Here is a 19298-nt window from a genome sequence, read left to right on the forward strand (position 1 = left end):
GCACTTTACCTACATCATTTCAACTAACTGTCAAAACAAATCCTAAGACATAGGCTTTAGTATCACTTTTACTTTACAGCTGAAGAAAGTGACTCTCAGAGAGGTTAAGCAAATAACTCCAGGCCACAGAAAGAGATAAAACCAGGATTAGAACTCAGGCCAGTTCCTTGGCTATACACCATGCCTTTCCATGCTCCAGAAAACAGAGTTCTCTAAGAATCACTCATTTCTTGAGGGTTCCATGTAACTAATGTTTTACTGTATTTTCATTTTCCAAACTCATATTTAACAAATATCTTGATTTATAAGCAGAGATCTATGATCTAAGAGTCAGATATGATACATTTGTAAACATGTTCCATTTCATAAGCTGAAAGTAAAAAGTAATAATAAAAAACAAAACAAAGAAAAAATGATGAACATGTCTGTTATGCCCATCCCCGAATCTCAGATCAGTTTCTATACACTACGGATTCTACTTCCAAATGAATAACCATGCAACAAAGAGATAAAATTGTAAAATATCAAATGATCAGTTAAGATGTGGCTCTCCTATGGTTTTCTCACTCCTTTTGGAAAAAAAAAAGAAACATTAAGATGAGAATAGGCCAATGGGACATGAGGGATTGGGGTAGTAGGAGAAATTGCAAGGGAGGCTAAAAGCTCCATTGGGCTGTTATAGACGGTTTAGAAGAATCTGTTTGCCAACTGTTCTAAGAGAATTATAAGGGCATAAAACATATGTAGGCATAGTGGGTATTGAGGGGAACAGGGGTAGAGGTGGGGAGATGCAAATATATGCAGTTATCTGTATTAGAAGTAAAAGTGAGGATGGCCTGCCACATGTACATACAAAGACAAATGCACAGTGAAACCATTCACTCATGCAATTCCTTCTACCTAAATCGATGCTCTTTACTCATCTCTTGTCTCAAGCCTACCCATTCTTCAAGGATCAGCTAAAAATGGCACTTCTGCCATGAAGTGTTCTATAATCCCTAAGGCAGAATTAAACTCTTCCTCATTTGTGCTCTCATCGGTTTTTCACCCTTTACACACTTGCCACAACACTGATGATACTCTATCTAATTATCACAGTTATTCGTGTATGTGCTTTTCCCTCCTTCAATCCCATAATGAGTTCCATGAGGACAGGGGACTCTTTCTCATTTATTTAGTTCCTACAAGCTCTAGCATAGTATGTGACCTGCCACATACTAGGCTCTGGGAAAATGTTGACTCTGGCACTGGCTTAAGACAGTGCATTATCACCTAGCTTACCTGAAGGAGTATTTGTTCTCTTTCTTTTCTTGCTTGATTCCCCTCCATTCTCAATGAGGCCTTCTGTGACCAGAGGGCCACTGGCACTACCAAACTGCAGGGGCTCGTTGTTGTTAGCAGGGTCAAAGGGCAGCTGGTTCAATCCTAAAGAAGAAAAAGAAAGCCAAAGTCCAGACTCCATTAAGGACTGGGATTGTATCCAGATTTTATTATATGAGCCACTAGTGAAAAACCTTTTAAATCTTAAGAGCCTAGGAGAAACAGGTGAATTCCTTAAAGACAGTTGCCTTCTGTAATTTTTACAGATCTTTTCGGTAAGTACAAAATTAAAATATAAGACTGTGGCTCTGTCATTTGTAAGATCCCTCCTGTTTCTGCGGCAACTTAACATTTTTAGTCATAAGCTAGCAACTGATAGGTCCCTCATTAAATGTGGCTATGGTTGGACCCACTGTTCCTTGTAAAAAGTTTGGCTTTGCATTCCTTGGATTATCTCCTGACATTTTACCATTCTTTCATTACAAGGTATGTTGAACTGATGCAGATATAATCATCAGACTATCCTGTGTCAAAGTCACTTCCAATAGTAATATAGGGGTCTCTAAAATCAGAAAACCATAACTCCATGGCAAATGAGAAAAGGAAACAAATATATAGAAATTGCAAGGGGGTTATTTAGTAGCTGGAGCAATGGGGAATTATGACCTAGATTTCGGTCATGTTAATCTCATTCTCTTCAAATAATATTAGAAGCATGGTCACTTTACTCGTCACTGCTGCACCATATAAAATGGCAAAAGGTATTTTCTACTCTCCAAGTCTTACATGGTTCAATCAGGGGCAAGCAGAGACAGAGACAGTTCTTACTCCTCTGGCAGCAGCACCTGGAATTTCAAGTGTTTCAATTAAACTTCATGAAATGTGAAATCAAAAGCTTTTTTAAAGCCCAAAGTTAAGACATCTCCTGTAAGCCTTTTCTCCACTGGTTCTCTAATCCAATCAAAGGGGGGAAATCAGGTTGGCCTGATATAGCTCACTCTTTTTTTTTTTTTTGAGATGGTCCCTTGCTCTGTTGCCCAGGTTGGAGTGCAGCAGCATGATCTTGGCTCACTGCAACCCCCACCTCCCGGGTTCAAGCGATCCTCCTGCCTCAGCCCCCCTAGTAGCTGGGATTATAGGCATGCACCACCATGCCTGGCTAATTTTTGTATTTTTAGTAGAGACGAGGTTTTGCCATGTTGGCCAGGCTGGTCTCAAACTCCTTACCTCAGGTGATCCACCCGCCTCAGCCTCCCAAAGTGCTGGGATTACAAGCTTGAGCCACGGTGCCCAGCCCATAGCTCATTCTTTAACTCCCAAATTTTCTATGGCCCATAGCTGTACAATTCTTGAGGTAATGTTGTAAATTGTCAGTTAAAAAAAAAAAAAACCTTGAAATCCAGTCAGCTAAAGGTCAATCAAGTTTCAATAAAATGAATGCTAAGATTCTAATGGGCTGGCATGGTGGCTTACACCTGTAATGTCAGCACTTTGGGAGGCCGAGGCAGGCAGATCACCTGAGGTCAGGAGTTCGAGACCAGCCTGACCAACATGGAGAAACCCCGTCTGTACTAAAAATACAAAATTAGCCGGGCGTGGTGGCGCATACCTGTAATCCCAGCTACTTGGGAGGCTGAGGCAGGAGAATCGCTTGCACCCAGTAGGCAGAGGTTGCAGTGAGCTGAGATCGTGCCATTGCACTCCAGCCTGGGCAACAAGAGTGAAACTCCATCTCAAAAAAAAAAAAAAAAAAGAAATGACATTAAATTATTATTTATAATAAGGAGTATCCTCTTGCTAATGTTTTCAGCCCACATAACAAGTACTGTTTTTCAGCAATCAGATTCCACTTGGATCACCTCCATTAAATGTCTTCTGGAACTTGTCAAACATTCTTCCTTACATCATGTGAGTAACTAAGTGAAAGAGTAAAACTTGCTTCTGGATCTTAAGCGAACTGTTCACTGCATCATATACATGTTCTACTAAATCCCTACCATGACTAGAACTAAAGAAACAAACATCAATTGCTATGTACTAAAAAAAAAATTGAGATCATGACCAAGACTATTTAAAAAGAAGACTAGATGTTTATTCCATTTACAAATGAAGATTGTTCTCGTACCTGATTAGTCCCAGAGTCAAATATGATTAATATACTAGTCCAAAACTTTTCTTGGAATTTCTTTCTGAAATATACTGATCAAAACAAGTTCCATGGAAGATAGAATGGCATAGTGGAAAGATCCCGACAGACCGGGATTCAAATCCTGGTTATCCTTTACTAGCTGATACCTTTTGGCAAGTCATGTGGTCTCTCTTAGTCTTGGTTTCATAATGTGTAAAAGAGAGTGATAACACACCTAAGGCTGTGGCAAAGATAAACAAATACATATTTATGAGAATTACATTATTCTAAGTAAATTAAAACAAACTTTCCCCCTATAAACTTGAAAGCTCTTCTAAAAAGGAAACTTCCCTCTCTTCCTCCCTCCCACAATTATATTCTTGGTGCCTAGCACCATACCTTGAGCGCCCAAATGAATTAATCCTTAATTGGATGGGGGTAGATGACTCATTCTTTTAACCCATGTAATTAAAGACCTGACAGCTGATAATCAAGAATTAATGCCACAGCTTAAAAGTTCTGATGCTGATTATATCAACATTACTTAAAATAATTAGATTCTAAGTGCATCTCCATCATTTGAGTACTATACTACAGAATGGTAAAATGCTGATGAAAAGGAATGTTCAGGGATTAGGAGGTTCTGATTAATGATGGTGAAACAGAAAAACTTTTTATTTTTGTTTTGCATTTGATAATTTTACAGAATAATATATTAGCACATTTCCCTGACTTATTAAGTAGATGACTGAGGATTTTCCGGAGGTTTGGAGCCACAATTTGCAAAAGGACATTAATAAGAGTACCTAACTCACAAGACTGCTAAAAATATTAAATGAGATTATATATGTAGAACATTCAGCATAACATCTGGCACATAGTAGATGTTCAATAAGTATTAACTACTACTATTATAACATTGAATTTCCATTTTTAATTTCTAGTTACTGATGTGCAATGTGAGGAGATTGTTCTGAATCTGCCCTGATCCAAGGATATACCCTGCTTTCCTCATTGAACCTTTTCATTCCTGTTTGTACCTTTTTCTAAAAGTTGAAGGAATCCAGGGGAAAAAAAATCTAATGAGTTAAAGGTGTTCAGTTATAGACATTTTATTATAATTATGCTTGCCCTTTCTTTAGGCCCATATGGTAACCTTAGGGATATAGTTATTTTATTAATTACATGGATGTACAGATTTTTGGCACCAAATTAAGACTGAGATTTCAAGTACTTTCTGTGTATCCACTTCATATATGATCCAGATATGTGAAAATCATGACAATTCAGTACAACATTTCAGGCCTAATTTTTTTTATAGAGAAAGATCTCATATGGAGGGGGGACATCTCACTCAGTAAGCTGACTCGCTGAACACAAACCCATATTTTATATCATCCAATACCCAATACAGTCTCCAAAGATTTGTAGTTCAAGAGGAAGGATGAAAAAGACAGCAAAATCCTATGACACCAGTGCTTCCTAGCTACTTTTACTGTTTTGTTTCATTCCTTCCATAAGACAGGACCAAATAAACCAATAAATCAGTAAATCAATAGGTATTTAAAGGGTGTTTTTTGTGTCATGTATATGTGACCCAGGTCAAATGCCATTTTAAGTAAACTAGTCCCATTAAAATGATTAAATACTAAAAAAGAAAACCACCACTTTAATTCCAAGAATTCTTATTGCTGAAATTTCAATTATGACATAAATATAAAAATATTGGCAATTACCATATTGTAATCCTCACCCAAACTACAGAATTTATCTTTAAATCTCTTATGGAAGCAATTTCTACCATTTTTTCTAGACATGATGAAACTGAAAAATATTAGATTTGGAAGAAAGTTTTGAGGTTATCTAGTTTATTCTTCTATTTCTATAGAAATTTTATCTATAGAATTCCTGACAGGCCTAAATCCAGGGGCACTGCTTAGCCTGGGACTCATTCCTTGCTGGGCTCCCAGGCATTCAGCTTGCTTTTAAAAACTACCACCTACTCTATTTTGGGAGTTCCTTTTATTTCCCTAAAACAGCTTCTTGCTTATCTTACCTAAAATGAAGACATAAGATGTCTAACTTTTAAAAGTTTCTACTGATAATCACTGTAAGAAAAACAAATGACAGAGTAACAGATAACTAACAAAGTCAGAAATTGTCCAAAGTCTTACGCATTCCTCACAGTCCTTGCCCTTTTATTCCTAAGAATAAATTTAATAAAACCTCGTACTTCGTTCATTTGTTTCCCTCACATCTCATCTCCTCATCCCTCCAGCCCACAAAATTTACAGTTTGTCCAAAGGGAAGTACAAATTGTTAAAATAAAGACAAATAGATAATAAACACTGGTGTTACAGATTTCTACTATTTCTGTATCTTATGTTCACAATAAACAAATCCATGTGGTAACGTAATCTCATCTAAAACCAAGTTGACTGGTGTAGACAGCTGACCAGCTGTTATTTCATGTCATGTTGAAATGCAGATTATCTGACTCCATAACACATATGAGGCTGCTTTAGAAAGTATGTATATTGGGAAAGGGTGGGGGTGGGGTTCCTTGTAGAATGACATTTCTCATCTAATGGAACTAGGTGGTTAAACATCTCAGAATGAAGTGTGATTCTCAGTGAATACTCCAATCTGCAGGTCAAGGAGTTCACAAGCAATGTTACGTCTGCCATACAGATGCAAATGATTCGTGGGCTTTGAGGAAAGCACTAAAGAATTTTCATGATTCTTGTGTGAGAAGATCAATAATCTCTTTGTGCCCAGCTGCTTTAACAGTTACTGTCACAATTCACTTTACATAGCTGTCCACTATCAGGTCAAATTAGGACCAACCTTCATGATGCAATCTAACACTTTTAATGATTGCCCCAGGTTGTAATACCAAAATGTGACCCTGTGAGTGCATGCCACTTTTTATCTGCAGCTGTGGCTCAGAGACTGTATAACCCTAGCGAAAAGAAACACAATTCCACCCTGGATTAGTTAGCTTTAAAAGAAAATCGCTAAAATCTTGAGAAATCTGATAAATTCAAATTAAGGCAACAATCTCAACACATAAATTAATGTTGAAAAAATATCAGTACTTGGCAATAAGAACAGTCTAGCTAATTTGTCTGTAAAACAAATTTCTATAACCTAATTCTTATTTTCCAAATGACTTCAATTTAAAATCAGATATGGGATTCCATGTTGGGAGATGAGGGTCTCCAAATTCGTTTTCAATTCAAAACTTTTGGAAAAATAAGGGATTAAGATAATGGCCAGGCCCTTAATGTTCTGGCAGGTGCTTTTGAAGGATTTATCCATCTCTGGAGGGCCCTCCTCACTTTCATTCACCCCTCCTGCTTCCTCAGTCTAGGCCTTAAAACCATATTTGTAGCTCTCACTACCCAACCATTCCACCTGCTACTTCTGAGGGAATATTTACAATGTCCAAAAGAGTTGGACCGCAATATTACTCTTCAGCCACAGGGCTTAGCAGCCAAAACAATTGAACATTTCTCAGTGCCAGGTCTTAACTGATGTCAAACAAATGAAACCTACTTTGTCAATTTCATGAGTTCAATATTCTAACTGGTTTAGCTGAAGCAAGGGTAATTGTATGAGTTACAAATAATGGGTAAGTAAAGGTAATGAAGAAGAAGTGAGAAAGAAAAGGGAAAAGTCCTTTTCGGAAGCACTAAGGGGCTTGCTTGAATGGTAGTAGACAAACTTTCAGAGCCTAATTTATCTTTAAGTCACCATTTTCAAGGTGGGATACAGGTCATAGACCAATTTTCATTGGCAGTGATCCTTCAGCAACTTTTAATGACTCCCCAAACTACTTGGTCAAGTCACTAAAGTCTCTCATAAAAAGGCCGCATCCATTTCAGGCCTTGTCTCCCACTATGCCCCAGCTTATGCTCTACCCTAATACTTCTCAAACTTTTTAATGTGGACATGTGTTCCCTGAGGATCTTGTAAAAATGCAGATTCTAATTTAGTAAATCTGAGTTGTGGTCTGCTTTTATAAGTTCCCAGATGATGCTAATCCTGCTGGTGTGGGAATCACATTTTGAGTCAAAAGGGCTGGCACTCCAGCAAAATGGAACTACAGCATTCACTGAATCCATCCAGTACTTTCCTACCTCCACACCTTTGGCTCACACTGCTCCTCCACCTGCTTCTTAATTTTCAATGTTCAAAATATCGTCCTTCCTTTAGGGCTTATCTCAGATGCTATTTCCTTCATGGTGTCTTTCCTTATTTACCTCTACCCAAACCAATACATACACAGCAACAGAGAGAGGGGAACTACCCATCAGGGAAACTACTATTCATTGGTTGTTTAGGATGTGCTTGTTTACAAACATTATCCCTTTATTTTATTTTCTAATTATTATTCTTATTTTACAACAAGGAATGAGAAACTTACAGAGTTGAAGTAAATTTCCCAAGGTCACACAAGGAATTCAGGCTTTTTGTTTTTCCTTTTTGTGGTGAACAGGGTCTCACTATGTTGCCCAGGCAGGTAACTCCTGGGCTCAAGCTATCCTTCTGCCTCTGTCTCCCTAAGTGCTGGGATTACAGGCATGAGCCGCCGTGCCTGGCCTCAGGATTTTTTGATCATAAAATACTATTCTGGCTGTCCTTGAATGTTAGCCTATACTTTTCCTGAGCCTTTTAGAGCATGCCTTGTGTTACAGTTCTTTGGGTATTCTGTCTTAGCCTACCTTCCCTTCTGCCTTACCCTACTCCCACTTAGTGGTAAACTCCTTGAGAACAGACTTTATGCCTCAGTCATTTTTTAGTCTCTTCTCCCCCAAGACGTGGCGCAGTGCCTTGTATTATATTGTAAGCACTCCAGAAATGAGTATCGAACTGAACTCAGCTACAATTTGGGATACAGCATGGATAGTATCTGACTTACAATGGTTCAACTTACGAGTTTTCAACTTTATGATGTAAAAGTGATAGACATTCAGTAGAAACCATACTTCTCTTACCACGCTGGGCAGCAGCGGTCAGCTGCGGCTCCCAGTGAGTCACAAATTTTTGACTTATGATATTTTCAATTTTCAATGGGTTTATCGGATTGTAACTACATCATAAGTCAAGGTGTATCTGTAGTTGTGTTTCCCACCCCAGGCACCAGCTGACCTGCTGCTGGAGTTGTCATGAAAGGAAGAAGGAAGTAAGGTTTATGGGTTCCTTCAGCATTCCTGGTATCTTCTGCATCTTAGGATTCCTGAAGCCTGGGGAGTGATGGTAGACAATCACACACTCCACTCCTAATGTATCTGCATAATTTAATTCTCTCTTTCTGAGGGGCAAAACAGTCCTTCCATTGACCAAGACCATTACCTGAGAGAATACTATAAAAGAGATCCCATATATGGATCTTCTGTTAATCATTCTATGTACATCAGGTTACATGTCCCATTTACAAACTACAGTTAAGAAAAGGCAGTCTCTATCCAGTCTACCATTGATGGGCATTTAGGTTCATTCCATGTCTTTGATATGTGGTACATATACACCATGGAATACTATGCAGCCACAAAAAAGAATGAGATCATCTCCTTTGCAGGAACATGGATGGAGCTAGAGGCCATTATCCTTAGCAAACTCACACAGGAACAGAAAACCAAATACTGTATGTTCTCACTTATAAGTGGAAGCTAAATGATGAGAACACATGGACACACAGAGGGGAACAACAGATACTGGGGCTTACTTGAGGGTGGAGGGTGGAAGGAGGGAGAGGATCAAGACAAATAACTAAAGGGTACTATGCTTAATACCTGGGTAATGGAATAATCTGTACAACAAAATCCCATGACATGAGTTTACCCCTATAACAAACCTGCACATGTACCGCTAAACTTAAAAGTTTTTAAAAAAGAAAAGGCAATCTCTGGAGATGTGCTATGCAATACAGTAGCCACTAGCCATATGTAGCTCTTTAAATTAATTAAAATGGAATAAAATGAAAAGTTCAGGCCGGGCACAGTGGCTCACGCCTGTAATCCCAGCACTTTGGGAGGCCGAGGCGGGTGGATCACGAGGTCGGGAGTTCGAGACCAGCCTGACCAACATGGTGAAACCCCGTCTCTACTAAAAATACAAAAATCAGCTGGGCATGGTGGCACGCGCCTGTAATCCCAGCTACTCAGGAGGCTGAGGCAGGAGAATCACTTGAACCCGGGTGGCGGAGGTTGCAGTGGGCTGAGATCGCACCACTGCACTCTAGCCTGGGCTGACAGAGCAAGGCTCCATCTAAAAAAACAAAAAACAAAAAACAAAACCAGAAAGAAAGAAAAAAAGTGAAAAGTTCAGTTGCTCAGTTGCACTAATCACATTTCAAGTGCTCAATAGTTACATGTAGCTAGTGGCTGCTGTTTTGGACAGCATATTTATATAACATTTCAATCATCCCAGAAACTTCTGCTGGACAGTGCTGCTCTAGAGTCAGATCTGCATTCAAAGCCACATCTGCAACTTACTAGGTGTGCCACTTACTAAGTGTGCCACTTACAAGGTGTATAAAACAGGTCACTTGATCTCTCTCAGACTGTTTCTGCATTGTAAAATGGGGATGATAATGCCCCCCTTACAGCAAAGTGAGGAAAATTAAATAAGAGATTGTATGTTTAAGGTGTAGCACATGTTGGACACTAAACAAATGTCAACGCCCTTCTAACACAATGGGGGGTTTATATAAATTTGCCTCAAAAATGGAATAAGAACATTTGAGTAGTGTGGCTCCTTCGGCCTCCAGGCTACAGTCTATTTACAGCTTGGAAGATGTTAGCTTTGCATTCCTCTTCTAACCTACTTTTTCTTAATAACACAAAGCCATTAAAGTAAATCATGAATAAATAATGCGGGAGTAGTCAGTGATTGCTCTTTCCTTGGATTCTGTTTAGGAGACCATATTCATCACTACCTTGAACTGTCCAACATGAAAGAACCACATTTTCCCCTAACAATGGAAATGTCTCCTCCCAAATCTTTCAGGAATGCTCTGTTCCATCTGGGCGCTGTACTATCAGAACACTGCTAGCAGTGATACTACAGCTGGACTAGAGAGAGTATGATTTCTCTCTAAATCCATATTTTCCTACACTCATAATGTTCTCTGTGTTTTTTCTGTGGGGCTGACATCTCCCAGGCCTGGTAAAGGATGAATTATTCGAGAAAAGTCTGAACTAAATCTGTTAAGGTGTTTGTGTTCCGTGAGCAGAAAAGTAAAATACATATTTCCAACTTCAAGAAGAAGAACACTTCAGGACTTTTTTCCCCTGTCCAATTTAAGGCTTGGGAAACACAGCAAAATCACATTCCTCATTGAAAACAAAGTTCAAAAAAATGTTGATTTGATAGAACAGTTCAAAGTGACAGATGGTAGATGGGTGATCTATCATTTTCCTTAGAATAAAGTCTGTCTGGCAGTCTTCAGAGGAACTGAGAAGAGAAAGCCTTATTTTGCTGTAGTTTAGCCCTGGGAACAGTTACAGCAGCTACCCTTTCTCTCCACATCTTTTGGGGTAGGGCATTGGAAAGATGGTGATTCATCAGTGTCTGCTTTGAGCTGGCTCTAGGCCATGCTGTAATTCCTGTTGACCAATTTTCCACCTGAGTGACAGGAAAAGGGCAGGTTCCTAACACACTGACCATTAGGTTATCTGTTGAGTACTTCCCTGAGAATGTGCCCAGAGGTACTCTATTATGGTTGTCTCTGTCTAAATAAAATAAATAATTGCAGATTTCAGAGCCTGAGGACAGAGAGTTGTTCTAGTATTGAAATTGGAGTCTATCTTGTCAGATCTGTAATGAGGTCTTCCCTTCAGGCTGATTGATTTCATAAAACTGAGGCAATTATCAAAAGCAAGCACAGTTCTCCCTGCAGAAACCACTTCACTGGTTTTGAAAACTAGCTTGTCAGCCAGATCTGGTCAGGAGCCTAGGCTGAGCCAGCTCTTTAAGTAGGAACAGTTACTACACACAGAGAACACCAATTTCTGCTAATAGATTATTAAGATGCCAGTAAATAAGTTGTAAACAAGGTTCAGCAAAATAATTTCACATGCTGTGAGTGAATGAAAATTGAAGTTGCTGTCAAATAAATCTGCATTTCAGTTTAAGATGTTTTGAAGGAGAAAGTGAGAGCTGGTCTTTTGGTCTTTGGAGAGTTAATTTTATCAGTTAATGCTAGAAGGATACTGGTATCCTTTAAGACTGATGCACCACATGAATAACATTTGTATCTTTGCTTTGCCCAAAATGTATACACTAATTTCACCAGATTTCCTTTCTTTGTTTATTCAGCCTTCATTAACTATTTATCCAATCACTATGCTACAATTTTAATTATCTTCTAATTAACCAATGATGAGTTTGTGGTTTAGCATTCCCTAAAGATAGAACCACATAAATATGGTCAATCTTCATTTACATATTCAAAATTTTTATCCTCCCTCCTGGCTCCCACCCTATTAATTTTGCTATACTGTGTCACTAATGTTCTGGAATTATGCTTTCTGCATTCCTAATCTTTTAGCCCCATTTGGGCTAGTTTTTCAAGAATGTATGAGAAATAACCCTCGCTGTTGGCTATGAAATTAAACACACAGGAGAAAACAGAGCTTCCTGTAATATGTTAATGCATCCTTAAAGATCCATACTTTTCCTACAACAATTTCTCCTAGGAGTATCAATACAAGGTGTTGACAACTGATTAACTCCTTTAGAGAAGTCCCTGCCTAAGCTGAAGTCAAACCTACCACTAGGAAAACCAGAATCTGCTCCTTGAGAAAACAGCATGACTGTAAAGTAAAAAGCCTGCAAAAAATCACTAATCTGTGTCTGAAACAACTCCTACCATTGCTGTTGTATAAAAAAATAAGTAGGATCTTAATTTTGCTACAGTCTGGATTTTAATTGAGGTATTCAATACATATGGGAATAAACAAACCAATAAATTAATATTGACTGATAGTCTCTCTCTTTATTTGTCCAATTCATTCAAACAATTCTGGGTGCCTTGACAGTATGTAAGGCTTGAGAATTTTAGGATTTAATATGATAGTATTTTCCTCAAGAAGACAACAAAAGAAAGAAAGGCAGATACATACAAAGAAAATCTGGCCCATATTACTGTACCAGCTTCATCTCTTGCCAGTTTCCCTAAGTACCCTTTGCTTTATTCATGCCAAAATTCTCAAAATTCCTCAAACATGCTAAGCCCTGTCATGTCTATGTGCTTCTGCACATACCATCTCCTCTGCTTGACATATAACTTTTCCTTTTTCCACCTGGAGAACTTTTATTCATCCTTCAAAACTGCTCAAATGTCACCTCTTCAGTGAAGTTTTACCTAACCCCCAAAAGCTCTCTCCACAGGAGTACACAGAGCCTTATCAGACGACTTATTGTAGGATCTTAGAGTTCATTCTAATATGTGTGTGTGTGTGTGTATGCGTGTGTTCTGGGTGGGGGGCTGTCACCATCTGATTTGTGCCTTAGAAAGACCACTCCTATGGCATGATGAAGGATGCACTGAAGGTGAGAAGACAACAGAGGCAGAGAGACCAGTTAGAAGAAAACCATAATGATACAATGGAGAGATGACAGTCGCATGAACTCAGACAGTGGCAGTGGGATGAAAAAAAATGAATGGATTTCAGAGATATTCAGGAAATATAATCATCTGGATTTCATGTATAATTGGATCTGGGAGTTGAGGAGAAGAGAGGAGTCTGAGATGCCTCCATGAAAAAATTCTTAAGCCACAGTCCTGAAAATCCTGCAACATTTGTGGGTTTCAGTATGAGAAAAAGCACAGTCCAATGGAAGCATATCCATAAATCCATGCTCAAAAATAAAACTGCTTCCAATCTCTATTTACCATGGCATAAAGGCTGCCAGGAAACAGCAGTAAATGGCTTACACTTGACCTTTACTAGGTATTCTTAACAAAGCTTGTCAAAAGATATTAATTCATTCAGAAAAAAAGTATAATTGTCTAAGAGGCAGAATAACATAGTATTGGGATAAAGATGGGGAAAAGCATTTTCATAATACGTCTCAGACTTGGTTTATTTTGTCTATAGCATTCACTGACAAAAGACAAAAGTATTTTTGAAGGTCAGAAACACTTAATAGATTCCTTTGCTTTCTCCTTTCATCCTTCTCCCTTCCCTCCTCCCAAACAACTCCTTAAAATTTTATTAGAAAATCTTAACATTTTAATAACAGTATTCTTTTTGTTATTATAGTCTGTTGGATTAAGTTAACAATTCTTCCTTTAACAATACTCAAAGAAAGCCTGGAAAAATTAATGCTATGTTGTTTTTCTCCCTGCCAAAGAATATAGCAATGTAATTGTCTCCTGGAGAAGAAGCACTCTAATCATCTTTAACTTTAAAGTAAATTCATTTCAGGAAGATGCTCTGTGACAAACAATTGACAGAGCAAATCAGGGCTCCTAGAAGATTGCAAAGTGATGGATTGAGTTGAAGAGAGTGCCACAGCCGAATTCATGAACATTTTCAACTTAAGAGTGTCTCTGCAACAAAACAGCACTGTATGAGAGTTAAAATCATGTTACATTACATTGTGGGAGGTAGGACTTAAACACTGCACAGATTCTTAACACCTAAGAGTTCTAGGCACTCCAGAGGCAGGAAAAGTATAAGCCAATTTCTCTGATTAAAAAATAGAGAAACCATTGTACCAGGCAAAGTCAGACTGTAAAAGCATAGTAACTTTCCAAAAAATGCCTTAAAGAAGTTGAGATCAGAAAAGACCAAAACATTCTCTCAATCCAATTGATGTCACTAGGATCTTGGAATGGGTCTCAATGCCAAGGTATTACTCTTATTTGGAAGATCATTTCCACTTTCATTCCCTTCCTAATTGAATCTGTCTCCATCTTCCATTGTGTTTGTTCCATTATTATTTTTTAGACCCTCCCGCCCCGCCCTGACATTAGGCTTGGGGAAACTCATCCTTTGGAGAAGATTTGGATTAGTAAATTTACAGGCTTGACAAATTTACAGGCTCAGAATTTCCTGGAAATTGGCCACTTGCCTGAGATGATGGGGGAAGGAGAAAATGGAAGAGCAGGTGAACTAAGGCTCTTGAAAACTTGACCAAGCAGCTTGGCCTCCTGAGCAGATGCAATGATGACCATATAGCAGCAGTGCAGAAAAGCAATTGTACTTAAAGGTCCTTTCTTTGGGCTTTTAAAAGGCAATTGTTTTCTTTGGCACACATGTGACCCAAATCTGGTTTTCTCCAAAGTAAACAGAGGCAAAAAAAGGGCTCCCATGTTCTGTGTGTGTGTGTTGTTGTTGTTGTTTTTTAATCAGCCTACTTGCTTGCCCCAACCCAGGGCCCAACATAATATATTTGTCAGGAGTGGCCCTGGAGGAGATCAAGACTTTAAGGCAGTGTGTCTTATCCCTGGCTACATATTAAATTCAACTGGAACACTGAGAAAAACAAAGACAAAAACAAAACAAACAGAAAACAATGCCTGGACTCTACCACCAGAAATTCTCATTAAATTGGTCAGGGTGGAACCTAAGCATCTAGTTTTTAAAAGCCACCAGGTGGCCAGGCATGGTGGCTCACGCCTGTGATACCAGCACTTTGGGAAGCCACAGCAAGATGATCCCTTGAGTCCAGGAGTTCCAGACTGGCCTGGGCAACATAGCAAGACGTCCATCTCTACAAAAAGTAAAAAACAAACAAACAAAAATTTAAAAAGCTACCAGGTGATTCTAATGTGCAGCCAGAATTGAGAAAACACAGTTCTAAATAGTTTTCTAATTTAAAGCCAGAAAATGAGTATTCGCTGTCCAAAGTTTATTTTTATTTTTTAAAGTTCAAACTAGGTAACACTTAGAAGGTAAGTTAATTAACTCTGTACCTACAATCTGTAGGGAAATGTATTGGTTGTGTGATATAAATACATTAGACTTAAACTTGTCCAATTTATGATACTTTTATGAAAAATGAGATTCTCTTTTGGAAAGAAAGATTAGAAGGGTTACTGGAAAAACAAAAAGAACTGAAATATTGGAAACAAATTTAGACAAAGTATAATTACAGGATTAAGTTCCTTTCCTTAGTTCTAGAAGAACCAGATAAAATACTTCAGAAATATTGTGTCTGTTTTCTTTCTTATTAATCTCCAGGAGAAAGATTCCAAACTGCCCTTGGGGACTGGCTTTGAATCTCATAACCCTTGGGACTCCAGGCCACTCACCCCTGTCCTCAAGTAATCATTCATTTATACCAATATGTGTACAATGTCATGAAGAATACCGGAAAGCACTGCAACTATAACACCATTGGATAAAAATCACACTGAATGTGGTTTGCCGATGTCACCTGTCACCTCAGTAATTCCATTGAACTTTAGAAAGGATCTGGTAAAATATAAAAAATGCAAAGGCACAGTTAAGTGCTGTGATGGTTAATATTGAGTGTCAACTTGAATAGATTGAAGGATACAAAGTATTGTTCCTGGGTGTGTCTGTAAGGGCGATGCCAAAGGAGATTAATGTTTGAGTTAGTGGACTGGGAGAGGCAGACCCACCCTTGATCTTGGTGGGTGCCATCTAATCAGCTGCCAGTGCACCTAGAATTAAGCAGGCAAAAGAACATGGAAGGACTAGACTGGCTGAGTCTTCTGGTCTTTATCTCTCTCCCGTACTGGATGCTTCCTGTCCTTGAACATCAGACTCCAAGTTCTTCAGCTTTTAAACTCTTGGACTTATATCAGTGGTTTGCCAGGAGCTCTCAGGCCTTTGGCCACAGACTGAAGGCTGCACTGTTGACTTCCCTAACTTTTGAGGTTTTGGGACTCAGAGTGGCTTCCCTGCTCCTCAGCTTGCAGACGGCCCATTGTGGGACTTCACCTTGTAATCATGTGAGTCCATACTCCTTAATAAACTCCCCTTTATATATACATCTACCCTATTAGCTCTGTGCCTTTAGAGAACCCTGACTAATACAAGTGTAGTGGAAGAACAGGCCATAAAGATGCAGGCTGTGGTCTCTGCTCTTCCATCAACTCATAGGGTAACCTTGGGTGAGTAATTCTTTGTCAGTTTCCTCAGATGAAAAATGAGTTGAACCATGTGATCTCCCAGCTCTGAATGTAAGATAAAGAAAGAAAAGCTTAGATGGAAGACATCCATAAAAGCATGAAATAAAACTCAGTAATTAATAGGGACAGAAAAGGAGAGCAGGGAGAACAGGGAGAGCCCTGGAAGGATGCTTTCCTAGTACCACCTACACAAAACTTATTTAGCAGGCAGTAAATGATTTAATAGTAGTACAGTTAAGGCACCCCCCCCAAAAAATTAAAGTACTTCTGACACTGCTCAAAAAAAAGCCTTTTTAAGAATTTTGCTAATTATAAACCAGAACATGTAAGGAAGCACAGAACAGTTTTTTTTAAATGATGTTTAAATACCAATATATCTTCTAAGTAACTTGCCATCAATTAATATTATTTACAGAACAAGCATTATGAAACTCAGAAGAAGAGTCTAACGCTGAAATGCTAAAAGTATGCCCAGTATGGTAGGAATAAATTATCCTAATTGACCAAAGCTACGCTCACATGTGAGACATTTCAAAACACACTGACATAATGACAAAAATTCCTGTCTCTCTCTGCCAATGTTATAGGAATTGTTATTAAAGCCAAGCATGGTATTTGTGTACACATAAGAGCAAGCAAAAATTATAATCTAGAGGTTTTTAAATTTAATCTTTTTTATTAGTATTGTTATACAGCAATGAGTATTCAAAAAAAAAAAACTAATCAGCGTGCATTATGCAACAATCAGACAAAATACTCCTAATCCTCTGTCATTCTTTTTCCTTGGCCCCTGGGTACTCATTAAAGGTTAATTTATTTAAATCTCTTCAACATTCATTTCAATCTACTTTAATAAACTAATGAATCTTTGGAACTTTGCCTAATCAGCCTATGTTTTCTATTTTAATACATCTACAAAATGTCTTTTTTTTTAAGCTCCTTCTTAATTGTCTTCCCTTTTGAAGATAGAATTGTGCTTCAGTGACAACCTGATTTGTACATTTGGTGACACATTTACAACCTCATCCAGCACACAGGGAATAGCTGTGGCTTGCTTATTGTTCTTAAACATAGTTACATTTTAGAGGATAGTGAATTGATTTGTGTTTAGCAGGATAATAATCCTCCAAATTGAAATGGTCATTTTACAATTTAGTAAGAGTGACAATTACAGTAAAGCAAAGCTTCTAATAACTTTGGTGCTTGTCAAATGCTATGAGGGTCTATCAATGAAACAACTCCATTCTGGTTATTGTAAACCAGAGCAATGTATAGTATATACCATTTGGATTGGCAAATATAAGTGAAGTCTGGAGATGTCTTCAAATGAATAGTACAATCAAAATGGCATCTAAAATGGTTCCTTACAATCTATCCAATCACTATCTTCAATACATTTTGTTTAATGGCAACTTTGAGGAATCTTTCACATAACTATCTTTAAGTTGAATATTCTTATGGTGGTGACCAATGGTCAGGGACTGCACGCCACCCTCTACACCAGAATGCCAGAAACCAAAGTCTTGGCGTGCTAGCACATTATTTCTAACTACTGCCTTCACAATATCTGACATCATCCTAGAATAACACGGCTTAGCAAGTGCTTCCACAATATCCTTATGGTGGGGGAAGGGGGAAGGTATTAATGTTGTTGGCTTGTAAATAAGGAAATTGCAGCTCAGAGAAACTTCTGTATTTCCAAAAGGTTATAATGTCAATATGTGGAGGAGCTGGAATCCAGATTTTTGGGCTACAAATCTTTCCTCCTGTACCATGTTGCCTGCAGAGTTGTGTTCGGATAAATGTTTTTACTGATCCATGGCTCACCACTGATTAAAGAAAAAGTGTAAATGTTACCTTTAAGATGTCCTGATGAGGAACAAATAAAATTAATTAAAAATATATTATGATAAATTATTCAATATAACATAACTTCATAATATCGTAATTCATTTGGAGCATAACTTTACACAAAAGAGATGAAATTCTTAATTTTCAGTTTTATTTTCTATACAAATTAATAAAAATAATAAACTTATTCCTCACCCATGATCTGAATTTTGGGTAAATTTCTAATGGAAGTAGATACATTGTCAAATGTTTTCAAGTTATCACCTCCGATTTTCCAAATACAAACTCCAAGAATTACCTTTCAGATTTCATTGTTCATTCATTACACATCTCTCTACCCGTTCATTCATTCATTCATCCAATCATCCAAATGACATTTACGGAATGTCTACTTTGAGGCAAGCAAAAAGTCAAAGGTAGACTCTACCTGAAGCTCTTGCTGCTGCTTTACTTCCCTAGACTATGAACTCCTTGAAGACAGGGGATCCTGTTATTCTACACAGAATATAAGCAGTTCTATTTGCAGAAAATCACTTAAATACTTTTTTGACAGTGAGATTTCTGGCTCCCCCTGCCGCCCACATGCCCCTCCAGACATATGGGAGTTAGAGGAAGAAATAGCAGAGTCTGCTTATCAAGTCTGACCTTTGGATAATGACTACAGTTCTCCCATCTGAGCTTGCTGCTGTTCTGCCTTGTGGTCAACAAAATGATTTGGCTCAAAATGGCAATTTATCTGTTGCTGCTTCCCAGATATCCTCTAGCAAGCCACATTATTTTTTTTAAAATGGTTGCTTCTGCCCTTCGGCATAGAGGTGAACTGTATCACCAAATATATTGTCTTGCTTGATACAGTGAGAAGTTGGGGTTTACAGAAAAGAT

At 38.2% G+C, this 19298-nt stretch overlaps 1 protein-coding gene across 7 annotated transcripts in view; it reads right to left on the reverse strand.

Annotated features, from left to right (window-relative positions):
- Positions 1-19298, reverse strand: part of ENOX2 (ecto-NOX disulfide-thiol exchanger 2) — a 294262-nt gene that overhangs the window by 167662 nt on the left and 107302 nt on the right. For 6 of the 7 annotated variants that reach the window (XM_055376267.2, XM_055376266.2, XM_063703093.1 and 3 more), the window contains one exon: positions 1282-1425. The exons of the other annotated variant lie outside the window; for it this stretch is intronic. The gene's annotated coding sequence lies outside the window, so the exon portion shown is untranslated. The remainder of the gene's footprint in view (positions 1-1281; positions 1426-19298) is intronic. 7 annotated transcript variants of the gene reach the window in all.

Source organism: Gorilla gorilla, chromosome X (genome assembly GCF_029281585.2).
Source record: "Gorilla gorilla gorilla isolate KB3781 chromosome X, NHGRI_mGorGor1-v2.1_pri, whole genome shotgun sequence".
Classification (NCBI taxonomy): domain Eukaryota; kingdom Metazoa; phylum Chordata; class Mammalia; order Primates; family Hominidae; genus Gorilla; species Gorilla gorilla.